We start from the raw sequence: 9,230 nt of genomic DNA on the forward strand, positions 1-9,230 counted from the left end.
ATAGAAAACTTTGAAGTGTGCTTTTTAGCGGAGAGTCAGGCTGACATGGGGATGGTGTGTATTTTACTGGGGTTGTGTTTAATAAAACTACAAGCGTTGCTCACACACATAAAGAGTATTGAGATTGAATAAAGTTAATATAATGGATAGAGCCCAGAACATGATAATATATAAGTGAAATCAAATGCAATGTGTGATTTCACTTTTATTGGGAAAATAATTAGCCAAGAAATGTGTATTGAACTCTCCACATACATTGACACTGCGCAACTATGAGTGGGCCATGGAATCAAGAAACTGTTACATATCTGTATTAAACTAGCCAACATAGACTCACCACAAAATGATGTAGGATGTTGCCCTGCAGCGGGGGCAGAAAATAATTTGCAAATCAGGGATGTTATGTTGATTATAATATGCTTACCTATGTAGACACACACACAGAAGGGAAGAATTTCAAAACAAAACAAAAAACAACTTCCCTTATCCTGTCAAGCACAGGAGTAAAATAAAAATCTCTTTGGGCTAAGAAACTTATTAAAATGTTCCTTACCACTACATGTTTATTGTATGCAATGATATTAACCATGGCTGTGTTGTTTACGGTTTATATTTTGCAGGGTACTCCAGACCCCTTGTCTGAACACGGAGGCCAGTCCAGTCCAGCACTTCCTGAGACTGTAGTTGCTAAAACGGGATCGGTAAAAAGACAAAAGCGCGAGGTGTCAGGTAAAGGTGATGAGTGTCTCAGCAGCAATAATGGCATAGAGTTGAATTATGTTAAAGGGTCTACCAGCTCATTCACGTTTGATTTGTGTAACGTCATTAAGTGTACAGGAGCTAATAGTAGTTGGAGAGCGTATGATGTACAGGTCTGCAATCACCCCATGATATGCTTAGGTAAATTTAGTTGATCCAAAGTCTAAGCCGCTCGCAGAAAGTTCTATCACCATTCTGACTGATCAGATGCTAACTTTGAGAGCAGTAGCTCAAAAGTAACAGGAACCAAAAGGGAGAGTACTTCTGACCACAGATTACTCTAGACTGGAGCTTAAGGATTTAATCGAGCGTGTCACTGGTTTCAAGGACAGTAACCTCTGGCTTGATTGGGTGGCTCAAAATGCTAGAGAACAACATGTATCTGATTATGTTGCCTGTGCTTCAGCCAGGCCACGTTTGTCTACAGAGCGACTGGGAGCTCCACTCATGCTGATTAGAAACCAGGTAAAGACTATTCCATAACACAACTCGCGAACTTTAGCTGCCAGACATAAGAGACAGATTTTGGCCAAAAGAGGGACCTAGGGTACACATGTTTATGATCCTCGCCTAAACTCACCGACCTGGGTAGACTCCATAGGAGTGCCTAGGGGAGTTCCAGACGAGTACAAGCTGGTAAATCTGATAGCTGCAGGATTTGAGAGTATATTTCTTTGGGTAACGCCTAATCAAAATTTTGACCGCATTAGGTTCACTAAAACCTGCTGAGACTCTCTAACCTCACCAGGGACGCCATGATGGGGTTGGAAGAACAATTGGGTCCGAGTTTGCTGATGGGAGTGTAAAATCAAATGACCCTTGATGTGAGAGGGGAGGCGTATGCGCCATGTTCGGAGACATGTGCTGCACTTTTATCCCTATTAATACTGCCCCAGATGGCTCAGTAACCTGAGCTCTGGTGGGTCTGAAGATTTTGTCTAAAACAATGCATGAGCACTCAGGTATCGAAAATCCGCTGGCGTCCTGGATGACATCTGTGTTTGGACAATGGAAAGGTGTGGCTATGTCAGTGATATGTTCATTGGCTGTATTTTTGGGAATGTTGGTCATCGCTGGTTGTTGTATCATTGCTTGTGTAAGAGGACTGTTGGTAAAGGTAATGGGTTGTGAACCCTGGCTGGGTTGAGGGCATCTATAGGATGAACTTAGAACCCATAGAGCTGAGCAGGGAGTGATGCAACACGAAGTGTGGTGACATTCCTGATTGGAATGTCAAAAGAGGGAATTGTGGAATTACAGGGATTATTTTACATAACCATCATCTTATCATTGCATTAATTATCATTTCATCAAAGTGTTTATTGAAGCTGCTGGCATTATGTTATAATTTATATTATAGGGGTTATCATAATCAAATATTACAGGTGCAGTTATAACTACTTTAAAATGATTGAGTTAAATATATATGTATCATAACTCATATGCTGAGTATATTGGTATAGTAAAATAGTAGCTGAGCAAAGGCCTGAATGTATTCAGCTTCTTGTGGTATTTGAGTTTGCTTAGTTACAGGTGACGGAAGGATGTCCAGTCCATGGTGACCTCAAAGGCCTTAGATCATCACCATATTCTTAAGAGTATGCCACAAGGAGGAACTTCTGTGTTTGCATTTAATTCTTAAAATACATGAATAACCCTAACTCTTTAACACAAACGAAACGTTTACTGAACGTAAGGGCAGAGACAAATACTGTACAACACATCCCTTTTTTAAACTCAAATGATATTCCAATTCCTTAACCAAATGAAATACACTGTATAAATGAAATAATTCCCTTTCAAATTATATTAAACAACCCAACTTATGTTATCACCTTTTGGTAAGTGACTCACTAATATACACTCCAAAACACATTATATAAATCCACTAAACATATAATATTCACACATGGGCTCCACACACTCACATTCACACTTGTTGCAGGCCTGTTTGCTGCTCACGCCGGACGATGGAGAAAAATCCTCTTCTCCCCAGTAAGAGCACAAAAGTCTGACTTACAGTTCGGTTGCCCGGTAGACCGCCGTTCACCAGTCCCACACTAAATCCGATGTTAACGAGACCCGATGTTGTCTCTGCTACAGCACGTTAGCGAGTCACTGTCCAGCTCTCCGACAGTCCATAGCGGCTGCCTCCGGCGCAGCCAAGCAGTCCGGGCTAGCCTTTAGCCTCGGCGGTCGTAGCTGGAAACACAGCTCGGTGGTGCGACCATTGAAACAAAAAGTCACTTCACCCACACTCTGTTGTGAAGCTCTCACACGGTCAGCTTTCTAGTCACACACTCTTTTCTGCTAGTTAACCTCAGTAAAACTAGCTGAGTCTCTCACTTTGGTTCAGCTAACCTCGTGCATCTCCCCATGCCGATACACAGGTCCCGTTTTATGCTACCTTCACGGGCCTCCAGAAAATTAGAACTCTAAAAAATATTTTAACTCCCTTCAGAGTTACATACCATAAAATAATACTTTTATGATTAACATAACAGTTTGATTGCTCTAATTACCTGTATTTACCTTGTGACATATTACAGGGCAAATTACATTTAGGGTAGAGTTACATCACATAACATCAACTGTGAACACCTTATGTTACCATGGCGTTTAAGTCCATGGGAATTATGAGTATTCCCATCCGGGCTACATTAGTATCGGTTCATGGTATCGGTTAACTTTTACGAGTACGAGTACGCACGCATTTTACAGTATCGGCCCCGATACCCGATACCAGTATCGGTATCGGTGCATCCCTACTAAAAAGTCTCTCACAGGCTGCAGATGCAGGAAGAGCTGTATCAACTTTGATCGACAGCTTCTTGATGTGAGGAAAGCCATGCAATAGCTCCACACCTCCAGTGATTGGAGATGAAAGGTATCTCTCCAGCTCCTCTGCTTCTGGCTTTCCTGACCCCATGGATCCATCATCTTCGTCGGTTAGGCTGCTGTTTGTGCTGGCCTCACCCAGCTCTGGGTCTAGGTGATGTCTGATGAAGTGGAGACCTGTGGAAAGATGTAAGGTTTTCAAAAGAATTAGGTCTGGTCATTATTCATTATATAACGAAAAGCAGTTAACACCTCATGACCAGCTCCCAATCATCAATCTTATGGTCGCATGATAATCAAACCAGTTTGAAATCCTGTCGCCTCTCACACTACGCAGCACAGAAATGAAAGAAAAGGTGGAGCGGCATGGCAGCGCAGCGTGTGATCTGGACACAACTTGTAGGATGAGGCAAGCTCATCCGAGTACGTAAGCGTAGAGCTGCCACCCAGGCAAAAGAAAAATAGAGCTTTATCACGTTATAACGTAAACAGTTTATTGTTCTAACAATATACCTTTCACGTTTGAACAATATAATATTTATATTCTACGAATGTGATAATTATGTATATTGTAATAACGTGATATTATATTGTTCAAACATGAACAGTATATTGTACAAACAAAAGTATATTGTTAGAAAAACATACTTTTCACGTTATAACGTGACATAGCTCTAGTTTTCTTTTGCCCCGGTGGCAGCTCTACGCTTCTGTATCCGAGGCTTTTCAGTGTGGCCTCACAAAATTATCACGACAACAACAACCACGAAGAGAGCTGGATGGACATTGCTGCTCAATCACAGCTGCCTGGTCAATGTTTTTCATTAGTAATTTAGCAGTTGGTGTGTGTGCCTGTGTGAGTGAAAGACAGAGAGGGAGAGCGAGGGACAGATTTTGTATGATAAGCTTCATGTTATGGACGCACAGTTTGAGCACTCAGGTTGCATCAGAGCATCAGGCCGTATAGTGAGAGACCTGCATCGTGACCTATGAACTTCTAACCTCTGCGATTTAATTATACAGTTTGAGCAGGAGCGGAATAACGTGACTGAAAAAACTCGCACAGTGTTTGCCCAGCTTAATGCAGACTGTTTAAACTAAACAAGCTGCTGTTTCACATAATAAACCCTGTCACCCGCAGTATTGCCTTCTGTTTAACAGTTAAAGCAGTAAAGACGAGCTGTTTGCATGTTCGTGGAACTCTAGCGTCATTAACCAGGCTAGCTGTTAGCTTATAGCTCACGCTAGCTAACCAGCGAGCAGTTAAAAAGACAGCTGAAGCTGCACAAAACACCCACAAACATATCTCACTACAACGTAGCACCGGAAATATTACTCGCAGCTCGAGCTGGACACAGCTGCTGTAACATAAGACATCCAGCTAACCACAGCTAAAAAGATATTTAGAGAAAACTTACCGTTTCATCAGGTTACGAGTTGAGTTGTTTCACACTGAAAAGTTGGTTTGTTTTGGCTCTCCCTGAAGACACCGACACTGCAGACACAGCTGTTCTTTTCTGCTGCTTTTAAGCGAAACATTCTTTGTATGTGAGGCCAAAGGTGTTCAGCCTCTTCAGCTCTAGCGTAGACTCTGCCATCATATTTCTTCTTTCCGTGTGTCCGCTACTTTGAAACGCTTGGGCCGCTCCGCCCGCCACGGTTTCAAACTGGTCATGTGACTGTATGGCCACGTCTCATTGGTAAAAAAGTTACCGGAAACTCCACTGGCGGCATGTTATCTAATGTGTTAAACTTTTTTTTTTTTTAAAGTAACGAGTCGAATTTTGCAAATGTAGCGGAGTAAAAGTACCGTTTCTTCTTCATAAATGTACTCAAGTAAAAGTAAAAAGCTTCGTGCAAAAAAGGTACTTAAAAAGTACATTTTTTTTCAAAAACTTACTCAAGTAAATGTAACGGAGTAAATGTAGCTCCTTACTACCCACCTCTGTGTAAAACTGCTGTTACAGTTAATTTCATTCCGTTAATTTGTTTGGTTCCTATTCTTAAGTAACACTTAATACACATGTGGTTAGCTTGCTGGTCTAGTTTAAGTTAGCATGGGCATGCTGTTCACTGATAGAGTAATGCCAAAATTGTCCTGATATTGTCAGTGTGTGATCATAAACATGTCCTAATTAGACCCTCAGGTGAAAATACAGATAATAGATAAGCAATTTAAGAAAATAAGTATAATGTGTATAATAAATGATTTTACTGTCACTTTCCTGGGTCTGTTGACCCAGCGTTTTAAGTTTTAGTTTGTTTGGATGTCGATGTTTATTTTTAAGTTCTTTAGGTTAGCTAAGTTCATTTGTTTATTAGATTACCCTTGTGATGTCTGTTTTATTGTGAAAGTCCTTGTCCTATATGCAGTGTGTCTAGTTTTGTTTCCCCTTGTCTTGTTAGGTCTGATTTGTCCCAGCTGTTCCTCATCCCCTCATTATCTCTCTGTGTACTTACAGTGGCTTGGAAAAGTATTCGTCCCCCTTTTCCACATTTTGTCACATTACTGCCACAAACATGAATCAATTTTAATGGAATCCAATTGCAGCAAAAGGTGGTTCTACAAAGTATTGACTCAGGGGGCTGAATAATTACACACACCCCACTTTTCAGTTATTTATTTGTAAAAAATGTTTGGAATCATGTATGATTTTCGTTCCACTTCTCAGGTGTACACCACTTTGTAATGTCTTTCAAGTGGAATTACAATAAAATTGATTCATGTTTGTGGCAGTAATGTGACAAAATGTGGAAAAGTACTGGAAAAATACTTTTGCAAGCCACTGTAAGTCCTGTCCTCCTTTGATCAGTGTCAGGTCATCTGTTGTCTTTGGTGCCACGTTTCCATGTTCCAGGTATCTTTGTATCCATGTCAGGTTTCATGGTTTGTTTGTTTTTTAATAAAAATTATTTCCCCCAGGTTAGGTTATTGTTTAGCTTCACCTCTGCCTTTTGTTTTGTAATCTTTTAATTTAATTCAATTCAATTTTATTTATATAGCGCCAAATCACATAAAAACAATCGCCTCAAGGCGCTTTATATTGTACAGTAGATCGTACAATAATAGATACAGAGAAAAACCCAACAATCATATGACCCCCTATGAGCAAGCACTTTGGCGACAGTGGGAAGGAAAAACTCCCTTTTAACAGGAAGAAACCTCCGGCAGAACCAGGCTCAGGGAGGGGCGGGGCCATCTGCTGCGACCGGTTGGGGTGAGAGAAGGAAGACAGGATAAAGACATGCTGTGGAAGAGAGACAGAGATTAATAACAGATATGATTTGATGCAGAGAGGTCTATTAACACATAATGAGTGAGAAATGTGACTGGAAGGGAAAAACTCAATGCATCATGGGAATCCCCGACAGCCTACGTCTACTGCAGCACAACTAAGGGAGGATTCAGAGTCACCTGATCCAACCCTAACTATATGCTTTAGCAAAAAGGAAATTTTGAATCCTAATCTTAAAAGTAGAGATAGTGTCTGTCTCCCGAATCCAAACTGGAAGCTGGTTCCGCCTCTTTTACCAGCCTTAATAAATGGCTTGCTTTCTGTTAATATTCAAATTTTCTTTCACATTCCTTTGTGTCTGCATTTTGGGTCCACTCCTCAAATTCATAAATGTGTCTAACCGTTTTTCCCATGTGTCTAACCGTTTTTCCCCACTCGGCGACACACCCGCCGGGGGTCAAACTCTGGTAATTGGTGATTCTGTTCTCAGACATGTGAAGCTAGAGACACCGGCAACCATAGTCAATTGTCTTCCAGGGGCCAGAGCAGGCGACATTGAAGGAAATTTAAAACTGCTGGCTAAGGGTAAACGTAAATACAGTAAGATCATAATTCACGTCGGCAGTAATGACACCCGGTTACGCCAATCAGAGGTCACTAAAATCAATATTGAATCATTGTGTAACTTTGCCAAAACAATGTGGGACTCTGTAGTTTTCTCTGGTCCCCTCCCCAATCAGACCAGGAGTGACATGTTTAGCTGCATGTTCTCCTTAAATTGCTGGCTGTCTGAGTGGTGTCCCAGAAACGATGTGTGCTTCATAGATAATAGGCAAACCTTCTGGAGGAAACCTGGTCTTGTTAGGAGAGACGGCATCCATCCCACTTTGGATGGAGCAGCTCTCATTTCTAGAAATATGGACCAATTTATTAAACCCCCCAAAATATGACTATCCAGAGTTGGGACCAGGAAGCAGAGTTGCAGTCTTACACGCCTCTCTGCAGCTTCTCTCCTCCTGCTACCCCCCAAAAACCCATCTCCATAGAGACTGTGTTAGCTCCCAAACAGACAAAAAACAAACTAAAAACCAGCAATAAACAATTTAAACATAAAAAATCAAAAAGAAAGAACAATACAGAATCCACATCTGAACCAAAGAGTAAAACAATGAAATGTGGATTATTAAATATTAGGTCTCTCTCCTCCAAGTCTCTGTTAGTACATGACTTAATAATTGATCAACAAATCGATTTACTCTGCATTACAGAAACCTGGTTGCAGATGGGTGATTAAGGCTACGTTCACACTACAGGTCTTAATGCTCAATTCCGATTTTTTTGTCTGCTTGTTCACACTACAAATAAAATGCGACAGCAAATGCGCTCTAGTGTGAACCCTCAAAGCGGCCCGCATGCGCAAAAGAAGATGTCACACACAACGCGCTCTGTTTAGACCGAGAGCAAACAGTATTGTTTGACTTATGGCCCTTAATATAAAGACTTCGGACTTTACGTTTCCCAATTTTTGCTATAAGTTATAAAGTTCTTTACATAATAATGTAAATAACCTAATAATTATCCTTATTGCTGTTTTAGAGGAGCAGTGCTTCAAAGGATAGTTGCAGATTTGGACTGGTTCTTATATAGTGTTTTTCTACTCTTTCTGAGCACTCAAAGCACTTCACACAAGTTGTGCATTCACCCATTCACACCCATTCGCACAAGGACATTTTTCTAAGTGCTTCATAGCTAACATTCACACACATTCATACTCCGATGGATGCATCGGAGAGCAATTTGGGGTTAGTATCTTGCCCAAGGACATTTGGCATGTACACTAGGAGAAGCCAGGAATCGAACCACTAATCTTCTGATCAGTGGATGAACTGCTCTACCACCTGAGCTACAGCCACTGTCAGAATCGGCAGATTATACAGTACAAATAAAATGCTCACGTTTCTCCAACGTTGTCCTCCAAACAGTTTCACTAACATGTACACTGGATGGCCAGGAAGCGTTCACGATGTCTTCTCGGGAGCTTCACCGGTGCTGATAATTGGCGTCTGTCTTGTGTCAGTGACGTAAAAGACGGATTTAGTGCGACCTGACCATTCAGACAGCAGTCGCTTTCTAAAGCATCTAATATTTATCTGATTCAGTACCACATACGAAAGTGACCCAGATCGGATTTGAAAATATCGGATTTGTGCCGTTCACACTGTCATACCATGATCGGATATGGGTCGCATAGGGTCGAGAAAATTGGATTTGATGCGCTTTCACCTGCAGTGTGAACGTAGCCTATGTTAGTTTAAATGAATCAACACCCCCGAGTCATTCTAACTACCAGAAATCTCGAAGCACAGGCCGAGGGGGCGGTTTGGCAGCAATTTTTCA

This window comes from Pelmatolapia mariae, linkage group LG3_W, assembly GCF_036321145.2.
Source record: "Pelmatolapia mariae isolate MD_Pm_ZW linkage group LG3_W, Pm_UMD_F_2, whole genome shotgun sequence".
Lineage (NCBI taxonomy): Eukaryota > Metazoa > Chordata > Actinopteri > Cichliformes > Cichlidae > Pelmatolapia > Pelmatolapia mariae.